We start from the raw sequence: 24,335 nt of genomic DNA, 5'->3' as shown, positions 1-24,335 counted from the left end.
GTGAAATTGAAACTCTCGCAATGGTCTCGGTAACTGTTCTGAACTGTAAATCATGGATTACCTCTCGTTTTACCATTTTGAAAACTCGGTAAACTACCGAACTCATTTGCCATTTATGTAATGAAGATCAATTTCTTATCTCTCGATAGAAGGATCTCTAGTATGCTAGTACAAAGATAATTATTAAACTCTTCTACAGTAGTCTTCAAGTAAAAGTGTATTTTATGGTAGAAATATCTCATCATTGTCAAGGGTGCAGAGTAAAATAACGGCTCATTTTATCTAATGTACATTCCTCACCCTTGTTGGGGTCTCATTAACTTGATGCTGGTTCCTTCCTTTCTGAGACTTTACCAATTCTCAGAAATATGTAGGTGCGGCCTACAAATCATTCTGGAGTTATAGGATGCTGTGGAACATTTTAGGAAGGTTGTCATATATCAACAAGTTTTTTTTAAATATGTTTTTTTGAATTTTTATATTCAAAGTAGTGATTAGTGAAAAAACTAACATAGCACAATGTTTTAAATATTATTTTTAGACTCGGCGGACAAAATACATTCCGGTGCACCTATTCACTTCAAGACAACATAATCTTTCATATTGGTGTAATTGTCGTATTTTACAATCATAATTTCTATAACTCACAGTAACCTCTCATATTTGACAATATTGCATTTCCAGAAATCTTCAGTATGTTACTAATAACTATATTTAATAGATGTAACGGTCAGGAACGTATTTAATTTGATCCAGCGCTTGCGGCATTTTTAGTAATTCCATGAAGAGGTAATACCTTTAGTGTCATATATAATCTCTTAGAATGTAAAACATTCTCTTGTGGGCCAGAAGCAATGGTCAATTTGATGCTGATTATATTATGATAATTAATAATAATGACAAGATAATGAATTTGTTTATATCTTTTACATTCATTTATGTAAGTTCAAGGCGCAACATAGTTTCCTTGTGAATTTTAATCCATATGATCCACTATTGAAAATACTTTTAACCCTGAAAGCAGGCCTCAAGAACTCATTTTCATCGTCAGCGTCTTGATCATATGTATTTGATTTATAATATCAATGTGTTTATGAAATATTTTTGGAAATATAGTCATGTAAATACCTGTACGACTAGGGTCTTTGTAGCCATGTGTGAAAGTTCATAAGAACCTCCAGCAGAAGTGACATTTTGAAATTCGTATGGGTGATAATCTTTAAGACAGACTTCCACAGCCAACCGGGTGCCAAAGTTTTGATAACCATTAAATAACTGACACTTTTCGCAAGTGTATGTGAGTTCCAACAATGCTCCTTTGCATTTTTTAGGTATTGTGACCGCCAAATTTATCCTTGAATCATATGAATTGTTGCCTCTCCGGATACATTTACGGTACTTCTAGACAGTTCCACCTTTTGCTAGTCGGGCAACATGCTTTCGATTTCACTCAAAACAATATGTACAATTATTCTTCTAAGGAAGTTTCTAGTTTACAAGCAGTTGTATATCCTGGACATTTCCTCACATTTGTTGAAACAGTTTCATTTTTAGATTGCTTTTCTGCAGACATTTTATGTGACTACAATACATTTTTTATCCGCAAATTTGAGATACGCTTTGAGTTCTTCCAATACCGTTGCGATGCTAATTCTATAGTTTTACTTTGTTCATAGTAGCCTATTTAGGCCAAAATAGTATTACAATTTGATTGCGAATTCATTATTTTCTTCACCTCTACTTACACTATTTGACACTGTATTATCTTGGTATTCAGCTAGATACGAATTTACGTGTGAGTCTTTATGCAGAAACAAAAAGGCTATAATTACCCAGTACCATCTAGAAATTCATAAATATATTAATTCCAGAAATAATATTTTCTGACTCACCTGGCCGCTTGCCGAGGGCCGTGTCCAGATGTATGACAGATATGCATACCATTATTGATATAAAGAAAACAGGGCTTGTTTGCTGTTAAGGATCTCACTTGCTACTTTTGTGATTCAATTTTTTTTTTTTTTGCTACACGTCTTTCTCTCCTTGATCTATTCAATTCACTTACATACGATCTTTAAAGGTCTCCACACCAAATAACACAGTAGTAACGAGACATTCCATAAAATTCCAGCGTAATTAGAAAAGTTCCAGGACGTATTAGATTTATGTGCGAAGCTTAAAAAGGTTACATTTTTTCCAAGGGTTTGTATCAGATTGATTTCTAATTTCGTTTGAGGTGCTTGGATATATGCACTGAAAACTGGGTGGTGGTTAATTATGTCGATCCCACCCCTCAAGTTAAGCTCTGTCGTTTGCGTATCTGGCCTTATTCATAAACTGTTACTACAATAATTCAATAGGTTTTTAGAAAAGACACTTGAGATCAGGACGTTCTGAAAAAATACAAAAATCTGAACCAGCTTTATTACGTTGTTGTTGTCTGTTATGTGCCGGTATAAATAAGCATTTAAGGAAACACACTTGAAGAAGCAGACCATTATATGTTCTCGAATCTGTCTCGTTTATCCGGTGTAGACTGGCCGCATAGTGAATTCTAAGCCCCGCGAATAACGTAAATGTCAATCTATGAAGTCTGTTTTGGATGCTGGGAGACATCACTGCGTAACAGTCATTAACATGCGGTGAAGTGACACCTCTCTTTATCTGACACTCTTATCTAAGATAGTCATATGTAATGCAATTTACTAAGTGTACATATTGGAAAAATATATTATCCGCCTGAAAATCGTAACATAATAGTGCTATATCCTGGCTACTCAGGCTCCAAACCTTATTTATTGCTGCTGAAGAAATAGATAAATTTTGGCGACAATGCTTTCCAATGTGAAGTTCTTATCAGATCTCGCAAGAATAGAGTAGGTAACTGATCTGATATGCTGCGCATTGTTTTCGGTTTTATATCATTGCTTCAATTTCTTAGTATAATTCTAGTTATACGTGTATTTTCGTATGCTACTACTTATTGCTGTAGTCTTTTCGTGAGCTCCGATTTGACTTTCGTACGTAACCCTTATCCTGGCAACCGGGACCTTCCAGGCCCAGTAGCTTCATTTGTCTAAAATTTGTCAATAACCATACATATTTCGAAGACATAAAATACTGAATTCTTCTATCTTTCGTTGAAGTTAAAATCATGAACATATCGAGTTAGTAAAGCCTTTTTTTTTAATTTGAAAATCTTTTCATGACTTAACCGGGCAACCTTGGCTTAGGAGGCCCCATATAACGTTAGTGAAATTCCTGTCAAATATTAGATCAAATTGTCACATAATTATATATTGAACACTTGACTATTGTAACCTTTAGTCGGAACAGTATGCGGCAACAGACATTAAATTTTGAGTATTCTGCACTTAAATTATATACTGGTCCTGACAGGCCCCGGTTGCCCGTTTACATTACAAAAATGTCTGGACCGGATTTGCTATTCTGCTTGGTTGGCTTACAAAAGCGTGACACGAAGTTTCGTTACTTGACAAAAATATATAGCGGTACATTCAAGACTAGTCTGAACAGTAAGTGACAATAGGCATTGATTTTGTGTATTCTGCTTTTAAAATATATACTGGGCCTCACAGTCCCCGGTTGCCCCTTAACGTTACAAAAATGTCTTGCTGGGATAAGGGTTAAAATGATTTATATCTGAATATTTTAGTATTTTTATCTGAGAGCGACACTTGGAGATCTTTCAATTTGAATTTTCCTTATTCAGCATGTGTCCATCATTGGCTTTTTCATTAAGGCAAAAATGTCCTCACTCTTGCCTTACCCATTACCACATAACTATTAATAATCAATGGCTATGTTTAGTAATCAATGGTAAGATTTTAATTTTGAATATGCATGGTTATAAGTAAATATATTAATTACCATAAAATTTAAGCCACTTCTATTAAATTACGCATTAAAGTAATATACTGACCTGGAGTAGGAGGTGCTTGTGTGGGAGTTGGAGGATTTAGATAATCACTGCACTTATATAGATTAAGAAAGGATAAGCATAGTGCATCTGGAAAATGCTGACAATAAAAACGAGTGCATAGTACTCCTGCAATACATAAAGTTACAAGGTAAAAAATCGAACTTTATATTGTAGTGCCTTAAAATAATAGTGGCATATATTTTGGAGTCGTAGTAGATAACAGGTAGATCAAAGGATATTGATAGTGGTTGTCGTCAATATCAATAAACATTCAAAAATATTTATTTAGTTCCATCAGATTTATAATCAATACGAAACCCAATTACTTTCAGTAAAGCACGTGGATAAACACGTATGTGTCGTCTTTTACTAATATTTCAATACTCCTTCCACATTTTGTTACACAATTTTATTAGTTATTGTTATCACCTTTTTCCCTTCATCACCCAGTAGTGCACAAATCCATCTGAACTATTTCCAACTATAATAGGCATATAAAAGGAGCCGTAAAGTGGGAAATGCAAATACGTAGTTTATCCCCATCTTTGAACAAAATAAAATTATCACAGGAATTTTTATCATATATATTACATTATTCCAATACCCAAGAGGTTTCATAAGGAGAATCTATTATTTAGATCGAAGATTTCCCCCGATGAAATTTACCTAGATATACTTATTTCTGTTAATCAATGTCTTGTTAAATGATCATATCTGACAAAACTAACTGACCCTCAAAAAGTTATAGTGAAATCTGTGTCACTCTGTTTGCTACCTTTCGGTTGGTATTTTATATTATTGAATGAGTTTCGTTATGAGATTATTCCCTGAATTATCAGAAATTCTATATATGAAAAAAAACTAAAAAGAATTTAATTGCAACCCTTAATATATAAAAGCCGATTCTTCATCCACAATTTTCTTAAACTGCGATCTTTCAGGGAATCATATCTTTCGTATTTGACGTTCTAACACAGCCACTAGAACCCAGACTGATAATCCATAATTCTAATAGTAATAAACATAAGGACGTTTCTTCTAATTGAATAAAAGTCTGAAGACAATATGGCATATTTTTATCTATTTTGCTAAATATATATATATATGACCTAGTAAATTTATAGTACCTCTGTCTGAGTAGAAACTTAAAAAAAGTAAAGCACATCCTTGGGAGATATAATCGGTTACAGGTAGCCCCTTTTCTTTATAATGAGAAACAGAGTACGGACGAGCACAAATCAAACTGAGATTAGTGAGAGAAATGAGTACAAGAACTCGTGAGTGTGAGAGGAATTTTGAAAAGTAAGCCTGAGTAAAATTGAACTCCAGCTGAAATGAATTGTGCCTAAGGACGAGTGATCATAATCTTGATTGAGATTATTAAATAGAGGTAGATACTATATTCTAGTGTTAATATCGCTTCTTTCATTTTGTCTCCCGGTAGTCTCAACACCTTGTTATCAAAATTGTTTAAGAGAAACAAATGTTGTTCTTCAATAATGCTATGCTCTGCCAATCCTGAGGCTTCGGCTTCGTTTCTTTTGATTTAATGTTCTTTTCGTCTAGTGTCAACTGTGCGTCTAGCTGCCCCATATCTTGTCTACAGAACTCACATTGATTGCGGTACACGCGTGGTATCCCACTCCCTGAATCGCTTTTCACTGATACTATAGTCCTGCGTTTATTAGGTTTATAGATATGAAGTATATCTTTTGTTTTTTGTAGGTTTCTGAGGAATTTTCGTTTAAGTTGTGCCATATCTGAAAGATGTATTCTTCCTCTTGGTTCTTCTTTTTTCCTTCAAGTTGGTGTTCTGTTTTATACTCCTTCTTATGCCGGAACTGTTGTAGTCGTTTTGTTGAAAGATTATGTTCATATGCTTGACATCTGCCTGTAAGGTTTTTTTCATTTCAGATTTCAAATCCTTTGTGCAAAAGAAGTGCTCATTACTGCTATGCATTGAGACTTGTGACGCATGCAATTTCTGTGAACTTAAATTTCCGTATGGTTATGTTTCCAGTGCAGGGTATGTCCAAGGCTCTCATCTCGTCTTCATCAATTAAGGATGATCAAAACTGGTAAGCTGACGTCGTTTTCTATTTCCATACTAAAATTGATGTTAGAGTAATGGCGTTTATTAAGTCAAGAAACGTTCATAGTGACTCTTGTCCGTGCTTTTAAACAGAATAAGTTGTCAACTCTTGTCTATAGAAATGTGTTTACTTCAGTGATGATGACTATATAATTTTGTGTTCAAACTCCTCCAGATGCAGATTAGCCACCACCAAGAAATTGGAGATTAGTTTTAACATAAATTAAAAGTGAGAACTATAACAACGTCGGGCACTATATTTAAAATACTGAAATGTGCTTCACTCCTTCCAGGTCGCACTACTTGCATAGGTACCATGGTTGAACTTTGTAACATCTGAACATGTTGAAGTTAAAGTTATGACGTTAGAATATGCAATGTCTCTTACTTGCCTGTGGTGGATTATACCATGACCGGTCAGTTTTCTTGAAGAAGTCTTTACTATCTTAAGTATTTTTTGGCATACATTTAAATAATTTTAATTTTTTTATTTCGTTGTATTTTTTTCTACGTCCATTCGATATACTATATATCATTACCTTAATATTACATACACATTTAATGTGCTTTGGGTACCATTCATATAGATGAGACGAAAAATTGGAAACTGGTTATACTTAAAGGTCCTTACCCTGCAAGGCTGATTATCAAATGTGATGGTAAATAGTTCGTTTTACGTGTATTTTTGTAATCTGTAATAACACGCCTTTAAGGAAACACGGTTGTATGTTAAGTTGGTTTCCTGTTATGTTTGGGATATAGTAGAGTATGTCAAACCGTATACACCTTGAGATGTGTGCACATCAAAAAATTTAAACTTTTTAACCTATTAGTTTAAATGTTACTATATCATATTAAGACGAATAGCGCATACTGCCTCCTAATTTATTAAATATAAACTAATTATTTGCTGAACCAAATTCATATTATATTTTCATTAAAATTCAACACGTGTAACAGTTTCGACAACTAACTCTTTGGCTTTATCAGACACTATGTGATACAGGATAACTGTACACTTCTATATACATACAACAGCTAAGATATCTTTCTTCTACTTATGGTTAATATATTTGTAAAATCAAACATTTAAGGAAATATGGTTAAAATTTAGTAGTGTCATTAAAATGAGCAAAGCCAAAGATAAATTTAAAATAGAAACATTTCATCCAAGAAATGCTGATGATTCCGTGTATCATATAGAGATATTAAATATGAAACATTTACAAGATAAAATCCACAATATAATTAACTAGGAACGACATACTATTTTAACTTTCCCCGCGCATATAAATACATCTTTCCTTTTCAAATGAGCATTATAATTCACAATTTATCCCAATTAGTTATACTTGAATATTGACGTAGTTTTAGTAATTTTAGTGCACTTATACCTCTATATGTTCACTTACCCGCAGAGAAGTCAAGGGAGGTGAGAAACAAGAGAACGCAAAACATCACAACTGATTTTCCCATCTTCAACAGTCAAACCTGAAAGGTAAATAAAATTATTATTATTATTATTATTATTATTATTATTATTATTATTATTATTATTATTATTATTATTATTATTATTATTATTGTTGTTGTTGTTATTATTATTATTATTGTTTTTTGAAAAAGAACAGCATCAACATTGTTGGAAGACTAAGTTGAACATCGAGGTAATATTAAATGTTGATCTTTTAAAAGAAGAATTGTAAAATTAGAAATACTCCAATATCCACACAGACATTAGGAACTCTTGTTAACAAGAAATTAAAGAAATGTATGATATTTATTCTTTGAAGTGGTTGATGGATACTGGTCGTTGCTTATTTCGGTAGTTACCGATTAACTGCCTGTAAAAGTTTCAATTTATAGGTAGGATTTCATAAAATAAACAAAATAATGTAACAATAAATAAATTATGTAGTAGGAAGATGATTCAAAGGAACAAAATTACAGTTGAGCATTTGGAATAGCTGATATACTTAGGTGTGATAACATTGAAGAATTGAATGAGATTGTACATAACTCCTTTCTAGAAATAACTAATAACGTTGGAAGGTTTTACATATTCACATTTGAATATATTAAGCACGTGCAAGGAGCATCTTTTGTACGGCATGCGGGGGAGTATGTAATTCAAATTCTTCATGTTCATTTACTTAGATTGAACTTACTATTTTAGAAACTAATCTATATAGCAATAAATATTTATCCTTTTATCTTTTCCTGTTAATATAAATAGTTTATGCATTCATATTCCTTTGTAATAGTTCGTGTATCCAAGTTTTATGCAATAGATTAAACAGAATTCCGCCGTGCATCAGTGCTAAAATTTAATTTGGGATCAATAGTAGGGTGTACCGAAAAAAACTTTTTTCGAAATGTTAAGGTGGGTAGTGCGGAGAAGTGGCCATTTGTGACCAGAAAGACGCCAGATTTTTTTCAGATTTTTTGGAGGTCGTTTAGGTGGCGCGCATCGACTTTGAAGTTTTGGTTATGCAACCACGCACAACAATTTCACAAAATTCTTAATAATTGATTATTTTATGTAATTATTTGTAGGTTAAAGTACTTTCTCATTTGTTTCTGGAAAATATATTAAATTTGTGCCTCAAGGGGGGATCCTATGTTATTTACGTATTATTTTTGGCTAGAAAAGTGATTTTCGGCTAAAATTCCTTTCTTTCTATGGATTTTTCCTAATTTCTTTTCTGTTTGAATTTTTTCGATAGTTTCTCGATATAAAACACTAAAACTCGGTTTTTTAGCGTTCAAATTTATTATCGTTTCTCAGTCTCTGTCCATCTCTTCGCTTATTTTCATTGCTAATTGTGCTATGAAAATAAGCAAGAGCTCACCACGAGGAGGTAGCTGGACTGCGAGCTCCACCCACTCCAAATTATCATAGTAAACAGAAGTTTACTAAGAGGCTAGCCAGGATTTCCTTTTAGTTTTCTCCTTTACCTTTATAGTTACTTTTTGTTTGAAATGTCGGCATATGTCCTCTAGATTTAAATTTTGCTTTGATGTAGCCCTCACGTGCGCTGGCGCCGAAAACGGAAGAAGCAGCCTCTGTAACAATTTTCACAAGTCACCCTACACCTTGGGTGTGACAGGGGAAGTCTTGAAATTCTACTATTTTTTTTTAATGTATTCATCTACTTCTTCATTTGTCATCTTCTTGGTCAGTGGAGGCTCGTGGAGGGAGCATGAAGCCCAATCAATCATCTCATAGTATTGCTCTGCATTAAAATTGATGACTGGTACTACAAAAGTTCGTATTCTCTTGCCTTTTGTCAATCCTCTTGCTTTCTTAATTCTTCTCCAGCCAAGACTTCTGATGTCTGGATTTTGATCCGTTACTAAAGCCAGCAGAAGATTTTCAGGGTGAGCAAAAAATGCATTTTGTTGAATGACTCTATCAGCCAGATTTCTCAAGTGGTCTGGAAGAAATCGGGACAAGTGGATCATATTCCAGAGGTGTCGGGCTCCGTCAGTTATCAATGGTTTCTTCTTGATCTCAAACGACACCTGTGCGTACACGTTCATTGCACTTTGTACTTTGCAAGAAGCACACCCCACCCCTCTGAACAGCTGCAACTTCTGGTGTGGTTTGAGATCAAGAAGAAACCATTGATAACTGACGGAGCCCGACACCTCTGGAATATGATCCACTTGTCCCGATTTCTTCCATACCACTTGAGAAATCTGACTGATAGGGTCATTCAACAAAATGCATTTTTTGCTCACCCTGAAAATCTTCTGCTGGCTTTAGTAACAGATCAAAATCCAGACATCAGAAGTCTTGGCTGGAGAAGAATTAAGAAAGCAAGAGAATTGACAAAAGGCAAGAGAATACGAACTTTTGTTGTACGAGTCATTAATTTTAATGCAGAGCAATACTATGAGATGATTGATTGGGCTTCATGCTCCCTCCACGAGCCTCCGCTGACCAAGAAGATGACAAATGAAGAAGTAGATGAATACATTAAAAACAAAAAGAAAAGTAGAATTTCAAGACTTCCCTTGTCACACCCAATGTGTAGGGCGACTTGTGAAAATTGTTACAGAGGCTGCTTCTTCCGTTTCCGGCGCCAGCGCACGTGAGGGCTGCATCAAAGGAAAATTTAAATCTAGAGGACATATGCCGACATTTCAAACAAAAAGTGACTATAAAGGTAAAGGAGAAAACTAAAAGAAAATCCTGGCTAGCCTCTTAGTAAACTTCTGTTTTCTATGATAATTTGGAGTGGGTGGAGCTCGCAGTCCAGCTACCTCCTCGTGGTGAGCTCTTGCTTATTTTCATAGCACAATTAGCAATGAAAATAAGCGAAGAGCTGGACAGAGACTGAGAAACGGTAATAAATTTGAACGCTGAAAAACCGTGTTTTAGTGTTTTATATCGAGAAACTATCGAAAAAATGTAAACAGAAAAGAAATTAGAAAAAATCCATAGAAAGAAAGGAATTTTAGCCGAAAATCACTTTTCTAGCCAAAAATAATACGTAAATAACATAGGATCCCCCCTTGAGGCACAAATTTAATATATTTTCCAGAAACAAATGAGAAAGTACTTTAACCTACAAATAATTACATAAAATAATCAATTATTAAGAATTTTGTGAAATTGTTGTGCGTGGTTGCATAACCAAAACTTCAAAGTCGATGCGCGCCACCTAAACGACCTCCTAAAAATCTGAAAAAAATCTGGCGTCTTTCTGGTCACAAATGGCCACTTTTCCGCACTACCCACCTTAACATTTCGAAAAAAAGTTTTTTTCGGTACACCCTAATCAAATTTGCGATTTAAATATTTTTTATTTGCAGTTGGTCTCAACAAGACTAATTAGATGGACGATATATAAACTGAATTCTAGATTTTCGTAATGAGGATGTTAATCTATATTCCATTTCACGTATTTTCTTCAAAGACATTTTTTCGTTAAACTGGACTCTAGGGAACTGTTTATTTTTAACAAAAAATGCTACTAACCATGATATCTATGTAAAAAGCATGTTGTCAAATATGAGTTGGTACATTAAGTGTGGTGAATGGTATACTTGTACGATACACAATAGTCTCTCCTGGCTTTTAACTATTGTTTGGACTATTATATCTCAGCAATTTTTCGAATTGCTGCTTTAACTGAGTTTCTTTCCAAAAATATTCTCAGAATATTCATGGAGATGAATTGTTCTTAAATTTGAATACATTATGCCTTTCTGGTAATAACATTCATAATGTTTAAACTTGAAATGTTTTGACGAAACTAACTTACTTTTTAATTAAAAAAAAAACTAAAGTTTATAAGGAGAATAAAATTTGAGAACCAAAGTAAGAAAAGGTTACATTGCACAAAATGTAAAAAGAGTTACACATTCCTCTATCGGTAAAATCTTAAACTGTAAAGAGAACATTTCATCTGCCACCGTAAGATAGAACACATAACTGTATTCTGGCTATAATATTGACGATTGACTTCAGTTCTAAGTACTGGAAAGGTTTGTTGTTTTAGAGATATGTGGAAAGAATCACCGTAAAGGGCGACAGATTTGAAAGCTATCACTTATACGAATTTACGTCAAAGTTTGTTAGATTCGTAGAACACTATCATGTGTAATGATACTTAGAAACAATATTTTTAATTGAATTGTGAAACGTTTTAAAGTTATAAAAAGATAACCTGGGACAAAATGATTTCCACATCTAATCAGGGTTACTTTACACCGGTCCAATGTAACTCCTTAGATAGGAAATTGCTACTGCTGGTACCTCATGGCTTCTAATTTTAGCTAAATGTCCTATTTAGGTAGATGTCTGAATGAATTTCTTGTTCGAAAATACATTACGGACTGTGAAGGATTCAGTTAATTAGCTTAAGAGTATCTTCACTCCGAAAAGGTTAGTTTTTTTTTGTATTTTGAAGATCACTAGACGTTTCTGGGTGCTTAAGGCTTATACGCATAGGAATGACTAACGATAGGTTTTGAAAAAATCATGCAATTTGGAATCGTTTCAGCTTGAAAGTATCAAACTCCTTAAATACTCCACTTATTACGTTTGGAATGATATTCTCGAACATAAAGATTAACCAAGACAAATCAGTTCACGAGGATTTTTTCTGTTCCTGAGTTCACACATTTATGGAGCAAATGCTAAACTATCAGAATTTGATTCGTCTGTCGGTACTAGAAAATACATAATTTTCTCTACGAATATCGATAATTCTTAAGAGGTACTTGTACCAGTACAATCATTCTGAAATCAATATTTTTAGACTGTATGTAGTTTTGTGTAGGAAGTAAATTGTATAAATACTGAAGGAAAAAGATTGCACAGAAACATAATGTTCTTAAGTTGAGAATACTTTTTTGTATGTTATGCAAAGTATCCACCAATGGGGTTACATTGCACCAACGTTTTTATTTTAATAACTAAGGTTCTACTAAATGATTACTACGTACCTGCACAAATGTTTGTGTTATATATCTAGTTATTTTATGTTTAAAATACAGCGTTCTAAAACATTACGTTTGTGAGTTACATGCGATTTCCTTTATAATTCTTTAATTCTGCTCCAAAGTAACATCCTCTTTTGGTATGTTCCTAAATTAACACCAATTGTTTAATTTAATGGTGTCTTGAAATATGTTGTACCCAGCACAATTAAGCATATAATATTCATAGTCTAATATAGCAGGGTTTAAAGACCTTATAACGAATCTATCCATATGATTGTATTCTAAAAGTATGATTTTCTTCGTGAACGCACTTTGATTTTCATCCTCTGCTTTATAAATATTATAAAACGACTTAAGGAGTTTTTTTTACAATGCTATTCAAATATCTACGGAGAACTCCTAATTCCTGCTGCTCTTTGCACCTTAGTAAAACAGGTAAAATACTATTAATTTTAATAAATACAGCCATCATAGCACTCCCGAAATCAGAACGGTATATGTGCATATCAATTTAAATTGTAAAACTTTATACCATACCATATAGCTATAAATAGAGCATTAATAAAAAAGGTCCGGAATCGACTAACACTACCGGTTTTATTATGAAACTTTCCACTATAAAAGTATTTTTACATAATACTGTACAAAAAATCTCTCTAGTATACGAGGTTAGTTAAAGGTGGTCTTTGAATGTAAGGTCGCAGGCAGGATCTCTACAGAGCCCCGTAGCAGGTTAGGCAGAGTGGTATTAAGGACCCGTAGCTCCGTAGGAAGCAGAGGAGGGGTAAGGCAAATGTTTTGGCCAATGCTTTTTCCTGTACAAAAAATTAAGAGCATTAATGTATGATTCTATGGAATGTTTCCACTAAACCTAGAGTTTTGTGATCATATGTTGGACAAAATTAAAATTCAGTGTTGCTAAGTTCTGATGTCTCTTAGCATTTTCTACAGGGTGTCTATCTAAATGCAGGTAGGAAAAAGCCCCGTTTTTAAGAATAATGACATATATAAGAAATTGTTCAATTTCTTCGGCTGTGATGTTGTCTACAACCTTGGTCACAGGAAAGCATCTGGACAATTTAATAGCGACTAGTATGTGTTTGAATTTTCCTTCTCCGACTGGTATTTTTTTTCAATCTAATTGTACTGTCAGGCAATCGCAACAGGGTTGGGTAGATGATGAAACAATTGGGCCGCCACCTTAGCTGGTAACTTTTAAGTCTTTGCTAAAGAGTGCATGTCATTCTATTTGCTATGTAAGGTTACTAGGAAAATAATATTTTATGAGTGCTGACTGGTACGTCTTAGTATACTCATAATGGGGTGTCACTGGCTTGGTATAGATAGCATCAAACCATTTGCTTAGTAAAGGTTTCGCTACACAAATAAATATAGCACTCCTAATTGTGGATGTTTCTGAGTTCTATATAACACTCCATGTTTAAGAGAAACATATTTCGACGCACGGAATGTAGACAATCTCTTAGGTTCTTTATTTTCCGAAACAGTGATGATGTTTGAAAATGAAGGGACCTTCTTTTGTTCCTCGGATAAATTGGGTAACGTCATGGACTTGTCAATTTGAAAGGTGTGCTCTAATGAGTGAGAACCAAAGACTTTAGCATTCTGTGTGCGAGAAGTTATCAACTTCTTGATTTTCGTCCCGCTGTATGTCTTCCTTGTCTTTTAAGCGACTGAAATATCTGCAGGATGCTGTTGACTTTTAATGAGGTGAATTTCAAAATTATAATCCGCTAAGAATATCTTGTAGTGAATAAATTTTCCGACTTTGTCAGGCTGAGTGTTCAGTGAAGCAAAGCCTTTAGCGTCTATAAATAAGTTAAATCTTCTATTCAGTAAGAAATATGGAAATTTTTGAAGGATATATATCAATTAATATAGATCTTTTTGCCATGTTGAGGCCTTTCTCTCGGTCTTGGTAAAGTGACTACTACAATAGGAAACAACATTTTACTCATTAGTTTTAGGGCTGTAACTTGCCAATATTTCATCTGCTGAGGTTGCCGATGCGTCTGAATACGCTCGAATTTACAATGATGGATCGAAATGAAACAAAGATGGGGCCTGAATAACATCCATCTTAAGTTTCTGAAATAGCTCGTCATTCTGGCTTGTCCATTTAAATTCTGAATTCTTGTCCAAAAGAATTTGAAATGGTTCCATCTTTTCTGTAAAATTTTTGATATGCGGCCTCAAATAAGAGCAGTCATAGAAAAATCATCATGATCCTTTTAGAGGTTTATTTCTGAAAATTTCGTACTTTATCGGCAATTTTTTTGTAAATTTTGATTTCCTTGCCGATAGCTGGGAATCCGAAGATATCAAATTCCGAGTATAATAGATGCGTCTTCTTCGGGCTTGTTCTCAAATTTTGTTTTCTTAGCCTTCTGAAGAGCAATTCCCTTTCCGATAGTTCTTGTTTCCAATTTTTGCTTCCTATAGCAAGGTCGTCAGCGAAGGTAGTTATGCGAGGGGATAGACCCCCTAAAAGCATGCATGCTGTTATACTTAGCCCGGCTGCTGAAGTGGTGTGTTCATCACGCAGCGTCGAAATTTATAGTCCTTCCTATTATGATTAAGTTCAAACTGATGTATTTCGGCTTTTAGGATGCAATAATAGATGAAAATAGAAGGACTTTATACGGAATGAGATTTGCCTCTGAGTACATGCAAAATGTCTTCTATGGACTGAAAGAGAATGCTTAATACTTTGTAAACTTATTGCACACTTATAGAATCAAAACTAGGCGGAATTCTGAAGTACGTTTCCTCCTCTCTATGAGAAGTGTCGACGAGAAGGAACTTTTACTATTCTCTTTAATAATATTAGCTTCTAAAAGCTGTTTAATTTGCAAATCAATTTGCGGCTTTACTGCCAAAGAAATGGGAAGTCACCTCTGTTGAAGAGAGGCTCATTTATTTATTTTTATTTTTTTGTATATAACCACGAAAATAGCCTGTGGCAGTTGGTGTATATGAAAATACGTCCCTGTATTTAAAAAGCAAATCAGGTACTGCCTTTACTGTTTGTTCGTTAAATCCAGGTTTATGACGAATAACTTATTATCAAAAAGTGATTTGGTCTCGTCCAGCCTATCCTGAACTTGCTGTTTAGTTCTATAGAATGTATCACCATTTTGTTCGTCTGTTTGGTAATCACCCTTTGTATCTACTTCTTGAATGTTCTCTTCAACATAAGCGGGACGGTTTGTTTTTTACTAGTGTTACTGGGCTATTAGTTGGATTTGATATTAATAATGTGAAATTATTCCTAGGTCCGTTAGTAGCCGAAGTGCGTAACCCGTATTTGTATAATAATTTTTCTAATCGAGAGATAATAAAATACTCAGTATCAATTTTCCGACTCTTGAGACTAATTCGCAAAAAAGAAATGTGACCTGGCTGGTATGATAACCTTTCGAGTAGTAAATACGTCAGCCGATTTATGCTGCCTTATTGTATGGATTTCGGTTCTGATAATTTTTCTTGAGAGTCAACTTCAATTGGGCACGGCGGTGACCGTGATTTGTAGTATACTGATAATGTATTGTTTTGCAAATCAATTTTGGCCTGTAAACAATTTAGAATGTTCTCTGTAAATAAAGGCAAAAAGTCTCCGTGCTCTAAAATTCGAAAATACTGAAAACAGTTGTTGAGCCACTCTTGAATTTAATTAAAGCTATATATATTTATGACACAATTCTCAATTCCTTGTAGATTGATTCTTAGAGGAATCAATTTTGTTCGGAGGAAGCCAATTTTATGTCCATAGGCTCGTCGAGCTACCTGTGTCAATGATTACGTTACATTTTTCTTTGTTAACTGTTACATTAATTAATAATTTATGTTCTTGATTTAAAAACATAATGTTTTCTGCTCTATCGGATATTGGAGCCTCAGTATAAAGCAATGGCATTAACTGATTATTAGGGCTAGTACTTGCGACCTTTTTGTTCTTTTACTTCCTGACGTTCGCCCCTCACAACGCGTCCTTGAGAGGATTTGTCCTTGCGAATCTCTAAGCGTTTCCCTGCTTATCATTCTTATAACATGTGCTGGAAGAATTACCTTTTTATAGCACGTGAAGGAAACTGTCACTGTTTCTGGCCTAGGAATATTATGAATATTTTTACATTTGTTTTTATTTCCATTTCTATTTTGATTGTTACAGCCTTCCCCTCTAAATTGTGAATTCTTAATAGCATTTTGGGGTACTAAAAGAGATAGTTCGGCCATTTTATTGGCTAATTAAGTGACGCCTACAGAATTATTTGCGCTAGAAATACCAGATTTGCTAAGCGCGGGTATTTCGGGAGAGGGATTCGGATTACACACTTGGGGGAAGGATTTTTCGGTAATTGATTTTGTGATGCACCCTGTAGCTTTGGTGCTAAAGGTACTGGAAATACAGGGTCAGGTTGTTGGTATATATTTCAATTAGTTGGCGGATTATATAACTGATAAGTTAGTTGTTGATTATGTGTAGGAAGGGTAGTGTCACCAACTGCCGATGAATATAAACTGCTAACTAGTGAATTTTGATCGCAAAGTGAATAAAGTGCCTGTTGTAACTCAACACAGTCATGTGCTTTATTAGATCATGCGCGTATTCTTGGTTATGTAAGCTCGTCTGTAAATCGTGAACTGTTGCTAATGTTTCTAACGCGATCTTTTGTAAAATGTTTTTCTTTAATCCTAATTATAAATAATTTATTATCTGTTCCCTGGTGGCCTGAGGCAGAACTTGTCGATTAGGTCTCAATTTCCTTACAAAATATGCATCAATTGCTTCATTTTCGCCCTGTTGGACCTGCAAAATTTCAAACCCAGTCCTATTGGCAGGTAATTTTAATCTACTTAAGTCATTAATTTATCTTTAATTGCTCGTAATTAAGTGAATCCAATTAGTTCAGGACCTTTAACTGTAACACTAAATCGAGCGCCATATCTTGTAAATACATGGGTAATAGTTCTTTCTTCTCAGCAAATCAAGAATACAATAACGCAATATGATCAAACGTCATAAAAATCTATCGGGGACCTCCGTAGCGTGTCCCGAATATTTACTAAGATGTGTCATATTGAAAGAAGGGCGTGAATTGTGATCCATACTGGCACCTTCCTCCGAAAAAAAATCTATTATGTGCCATGCACTGAATAAAGTCAAGTCCGAGTTACTAACTTCACAAATAAGAAAATCACATAACTATTATAAAGGAGTTTACTTCCAGTTAATAAAAATTCTGTCAGGTAGGGGCGTATTCAAATCAAGACAGAGTCGTTCAAAGCCTTGACTATGTAAAACTTTGTCCCAGAGCGTTAATAAGCATAGTGTCCGGAATCAACTTCAACCACCGGTTTTTATTGTTATATAATGATATTATTATATTATGATATTAAGATATCATATACTGAAGTAATCGACTCTCATTTTTGGGTGGCGTTGGCGCTCCGTGAGAGTGGCCAAAAGCCCATCGTTTGCAGGTGCTTGAATATCCATCTGGTGTGAAATCTTCTTGCCAAACCACATGGTGGTGTTTGTAAATACATTCGTGTGGAATTGTTTATACACTTCATCACGTGGGACATTACAATATGCACCATGGTGTAGCGTAACAGTGGTCGAAAGTGATGTGTTAGAGTCTTGGTTGCAGCCCTACAGAATATACCACATGAGGGTTAGATATTGTAGTCTTTACGAGGAAAGCATATGTTACTGAAGACCAATTCAATCCCGTTAGTTACAAGTATTAGTCTGTGAGTGAGGGTTATTTAAAATCATATTTTGATACAAAATCGCCGAATTTAAAAGTCACTGCCGTACAAAAATTAGTATATCAACGATTTATGGATTATTCAACTTATTTAGTGAAATTTGCATGAGAAAAGCCGTTTACAATGTTGATAATGATATATCGGTAAACACAAGTTACTACAGATAATTGTGTACAAATATTTAATAGGTATATAACATTATCATTTAATAGCTATATATAACAATAATAATTGGAATTCATGAGAAAATCCAGTGGACATATGCTCCTAGGGCTCAGAATAGAACTAATAGTACTTGAATAGGTCGATCATTTCAAATATTTGGTAAATATTTTGACGAAAGACGCATACTGCACAAAGGAGATCAGGTCGAGAATTGCCATAGGCAAAGAAGCAATCAAGAAGAAAATGTCACTCTTAACTAACAGCCTAAAGAGTGGACTAAGTAAGAAATTATAAAGTGTTTAAATATTGAGTATTGGACTTGATGGTTGAGAGATTTGGACATTACGGAAGTCAGAGATAAAGTATTTAGAGGGTTTCCAAATTAGGTGTTGGACGAAGATGTTAAAGATAAATGGACACAAAGAGTAACAATTGATCATGTCTTAAAAGGATAGGAAAGAAGAGGTCGATTCTTCGTAAAAAGGACAATTGAATTGTACACATGTTACGAAAAATATCTCCTTGATACAGCCATAGAAGGAAAGATGGAAGAAAAGCGAGAAATAGAAGGAGATGGACACAAGTAATCTACAATTTGAAAAGTAGAAGAAAATATTGGGAGACAAAATAAGGAGTAGAAAATTGAACAACATAGAAAAAACATTTCCAAGCCCACGGTGAGAACTGAAAATTAAGACGATTTTTGCACCTTGGAGCACGCTGAGTTTCTCCCTATCTAAAAGCATGTAAAATTTCGTCATTATTATTTCAAATAATACTCTACGTAGAAGATGTGGCAGAACACATATATTTGGATATTTATTTTATTTAATTTTCTATTTTTGATTTTATCTTTTTATGTACAAGTAAAATACAGATATCAATCATTTAATGATGTTCAGCAAAACGGAGTTAAGAAAGAAATGAACAACAAAACAGATTACATAAAACCTTGACATTGCATTTAGCTTGTATAATGATTATATAACATAGGTATTAAAGAAACTCCAATTTGGCAAATTATTTTAATTGTTAAAAATGATAACAAAATCTACATTATGTACTACTGGAAATAATTAAAGAAATGTACTGTCATGAAGTTTATAGAATGCTTGTTAACACTGACACAATTTCCGTTATGTCAGAATTGCCAAGTATATCGGACACAGGCATTTTATGGATTGCAATCCCTGTACAACAATGAGGAAACTGAGAAGTTTCTTGGAACAGAAAGAGAACTCGCTTCTGACGTCATGGTTAGAAGGCAGATTCCAGATATGAGGAAGCCAACAAAAAGCAGAGGACGGAAGGTCTCTGGGGTAGATTTCGTAAAGTAGAAGCGAATAGAGAAGCCGGAGAACTAGTAGAGAAGTAGTAGCGGAGTAGAGAGTTCAGAGGCGGAGAGTACTTCTGAGCGGAGCGCGAAGTTGAGCTGTAGGATTCTAAAATAAAGACTTATATTTTACAGTCACCGAGAAGAGTCGAATTATGAAAACGAGTAGTTTCTGTTGAACTCAGTTGAGTTATATTCTATCGTCGTTACCATGAAGACGTAAGAGATTACGTCTCGCTGTTCGTGAAATTCACCACGACATCCAGGAGACCTAAAGACCATTGATTACGTCAACCATCTGGAATTGCCGTTGTGGAGTCGATCATTATTTCCAAGGACTACTAGGAACATTGGAGGTATGAGTTACTTTCTAAATCTGTTGTCAGCGATTCAATGTTTAGAGATGCCGTATTTGATCTGGCAGGAATGAAATACCCGAGTTTGACACACAACACAATACAAAATAATTTACACAGTAATTGAAAATACATGAACAAATTATTTATCAAATTTGAGTTATCATTTCATGCAGGTTATTACCTCTCGCTTAGTATATGTTTACTTTGGTATTCCCGTTCATTAAAAGGTGAACGGAAGGGAATTTTCCTGTGTTCAATTTCATGTCGTCCACAAAATTTACACACTGAACCTGGGAAATTTACATGTTGGAGGCTTGGTCTGTGGAATTTTTGTTACGGCACGCTCCCGAAAATGTGTTAGACTATTTAGAATTTAACCAACCCAAGTAGGTAACACGCTTTTGGTCCCGTACCTCTAAATATTTTACATTTAACTACCTTCATTGTTTACTTTATTGAGTAGTTCACCGTCTCTCCTTAGGCTCTTTTGGAAAATTAACCCCGGCTCACCACCCATTTAAGAAGTAATTTTGTAGTAACAAGTTAGTTTGTTTGAAAAAAAAAATATCTCTAAGCAATAACTAGAAGGTTCATTACCCTGTATTGAAAGATGATGGAAAACGGCGGCAATATTTTCATCGTCCAAGTATAAGTATTAAGATTTAGGGGTGCTGCGTAATTTTAAGGAGTACAGTCCGATCTATAGTGAAAGAGAGGGAGCAATTTTTAGAGACAATATCTTATCGTTAAGATATAAAAAATGGTTCTTACTTCAATTCCCAAGGAAACATGATGATTTGGATGTGTTAATTGATTTGGGATTCCGAATACATTTTTTATCGACAGTATAAGGTGTGGTCGAAACTTACTTGACCCTACGAAATGCAACATTTTCAGAGTTGGCAGTGAGGTGTCAAAAATGTGTGGCTGCAGCTGCAAACTAGGTCAAATAACAGAGTTTCCGTTTTCTTGCCTTTGAAAGTGAAGCACGCAAGTCAAACATTGCAATTCCACCAATCTAATACTTTAAATAAGCAGTCTTTTGTTTTGCTTAAATATGCAGTTCAGGTGCTTGTTGCAATTTGCAGTACTTTTCGACTTTCCTTAATTGAGTCTTTTTTCGGAAGCCGAGAGTAACATATTTGTCAACTTCTTACCTTAAAACCTTGTATATCGTTCATTTTCCAAATTCGAGTTAGTATTTAAGTAAAGAATATGCACAATAGTTTATGACACACAGTCGCTCCCTTTCCTTAGAAACTCGGAAATTTATAGAACCAATACTTGTGTAACAAATCTGGTCTGAGCACCCTAAGAAATCCAGTACAAACGTTTAGTATAATAAGTAAGGATAACAAAGGAAAAGAAAACTCCAAAGTCAGGAGTATGATGCATTCTTCGATGGATTGGAAACACCACAAAAAGCGACACAATGTCTCCAAACTGAATTGCTAGTATTATTGCAATAACACACAGTAGAGAAAAAATAAACAAAATTCAATTTATTTGTTCTATGAAAAGAAAAACTCATTTCTTCTCGATTATTTTAGCCGGCCGCATTTCTGGAAACGAAATCAACAGCTATAGCTCGCGTGGGTTAATACTACAGCATAAAACATGAAACGATAAGTGTTCGAGTGGTATGTAAATATACGAATAGCTATGACACCTTTCTTGTGTTACAATGAAAGTAACAAAAGATAAGAGAAAAAAATGTTGACACGGGCTAGCAGTGACGAGTCTCATTTCACGAGTCTCAAATTTAATCGATCAAAATCAACTGTGAAACAAAACTGGATATCTATAAAACTGACTAGTCAATTTCTTGATATTGTTCATTGTAATACTAATTACAATGTTTTAGGTACAATAATTTCTGAAATAATCATGGCCAAATTTTAGATGGTTTTAGATAGGGAGAAACGCAATGCGTTCCAAGCGTTAGGGACCGCCTTAAAAAGAAAAATAAAAAAAACTCATTAATTCCAAGATCTGCAAAATTCTGAATACTTAATGATCCTATTGTTAAAAATGAATAAAACACGATAAGTTTTGAACTCGTTTATACTTTACAGCTAATATTACCTTCATTGGAGTAAAAATAATAGAGAACAATTTGACCAACAATTAAGAAACAGTAATTGAAAAATAGAAATTCCTGAAAATATTTTATTCTTAGATTCAACACGTCTTCTGTTAAAAGTGTATGTTTCAGCAACTTGAAATTAATAGAAAAAAAAACTTATCATGATTAGCATTATATAACAATAAGTAGGTGATCAAAACTCTCAATGGAAGAAGACATTTTCACAGGCTATAGCAGTTGACTGGGGTTAATAACCAAGAAGATTAAACAACGAAAATCATTTGTACTACGGGAAATGATTTATTAAGAAATAGCCTAGAAGATTTTTAAAAAATTCCTTGAATAATATTTCAAAGAAAACTATTTTCTCTACTAACATATGACTTGGATTATTAATGTGCACAGTGCGTGTAAGACATACGTACACTTAGTTGGAAACTGCAAACAGAGTAGAAATACCAATATTATTGAACAAATATTGTTGGAAATAAAGATAAGTAATCGGTTGAATAATAATAGTAATAACAATAACAATAACAATAATAATAATAATAATAATAATAATAATAATAATCATAATAATAATAATAATAATAATAATAATAATAATAATAATAATAATAATAATAATAAAGATATCACATTTTAATATAACCTCACTGGTCACCATGTGGTGTCTGGTTCGGTGTTGATGATTTGTAATTAAAGTTAATTATTGGAAGCAAATACTATTGTAATCTGCTCAATCTGGGTTTGGTGATAGCGGACCCGACAACCAACTAAATAACTACACTTGACGTATATTATTAAATCGTTTATTCTTAATTCTCATAACAATTAAATTAATAATAACTTAAGGTTTTGAATGGGCAGTGTGGCTACTAGATACTTTCCTATTTCTTTCTTAAAGTGTTAAATTTACAGTTTGAAGGCAAGTTAGTTTAGTTGGTTTTAGTTGAGGCTAATGATCGTTTCGTCTTGTTAATAATTAACTTAGACATCTCAAGAGAAGCTACTGACCTGGTGGCTGCTAATATATTTCATTTTTTTTTCATAGAAGTGTTGCGGATATAATCACTAAGATATAAAAAACTTGGGTGCCGATTTACGACATCTTTTCGAAACGAGAATTTAATTGAGACTGCTCTCCTTGTGTTCTCCATGCAGGTTGAACACTACCTAGCGTGTTTCTTTCAATACTTTAAATTCCTACCATTACAATTACTTCGCAGTGACTCTACTGTCTGTCCCTGTAGTAAGACTTCCTTATACCTGACTCTAGATTTTACAAATGTTTTTACATATTTCCTTGATTCTGAAGTCTATGGAGCAATGTCCATATAAAAATTTCTTTACACGGAAGTTTGGATTTAAACAATGCAAAAGAGTCTTAAATTAGTTTCCGTATACTCTTATACTGTATATCCTGCCAATTATTAATCTATCCACAATAATGAAATTAATAATAATAATAATAATAAAATAATAATAATAATAATAATAATAATAACTTTATTTTAAGCGCTATGAACAGCTCATAAGCAAAAATACAGCACTATGTTAAAATCATTATATAATCATTTTAAACAGACCAGAAATTATATAATGTTAAATGATTATTAGAGCAGGTTAAAGCCTTTGTCAGAAGATTAATATATTAAAATTATAAGGTTCAAACTGATATAGAAAGCAAAAAATAAAAGAAAGGTGTCAGTCTCAAAATATAGGATTAAAAGAACTATGCAAATTAAAGTCTCATTTAACTACCATTTAAAATAATGAAACAAACTTACTTAAAATTTGACCTTCACATGCAAAAATCTCTTTCACTTATTGTCATATTTTAATGTAAAGGACTGTTTTTTTAGTAAAATATTATAACATAAAAATACACTGAATATATACAATAACAATAAAATAAAGATAAGCAGCTAGAACCCTTGTCATAAAGTTAAAACAGTTTAATTTTCTAACAAGTGCTCTGATATTTATCATTACATTTGTTCATTTGAAATTGTAAGACATTGTCATCCTTCTTAGTATTTCACGTTTTAAGTTTAATGCAACCAACGTTGATTGATTCCTAACACTATAAGTCGTCACTC

General features: G+C 33.7%; 1 long non-coding RNA gene across 1 annotated transcript in view; it reads right to left on the bottom strand.

The window, feature by feature from the left end:
- The window catches only part of LOC145693990 (uncharacterized), a 38,127-nt gene that overhangs the window by 2,584 nt on the left and 11,208 nt on the right, over positions 1–24,335 (bottom strand). The window contains exons 2-3 of the long non-coding RNA XR_014132876.1: positions 7,448–7,526; positions 3,944–4,069 (exon numbers count right to left, since the gene is read on the bottom strand). This is a non-coding gene — a long non-coding RNA (uncharacterized LOC145693990). The remainder of the gene's footprint in view (positions 1–3,943; positions 4,070–7,447; positions 7,527–24,335) is intronic.

Source organism: Thermobia domestica, chromosome 9 (genome assembly GCF_964235325.1).
Source record: "Thermobia domestica chromosome 9, izTheDome1.hap1.1, whole genome shotgun sequence".
Lineage (NCBI taxonomy): Eukaryota > Metazoa > Arthropoda > Insecta > Zygentoma > Lepismatidae > Thermobia > Thermobia domestica.
The sequence above is the reverse complement of the archived record's forward strand: the minus strand, read 5'-3'. Positions and strand labels throughout refer to the sequence as shown.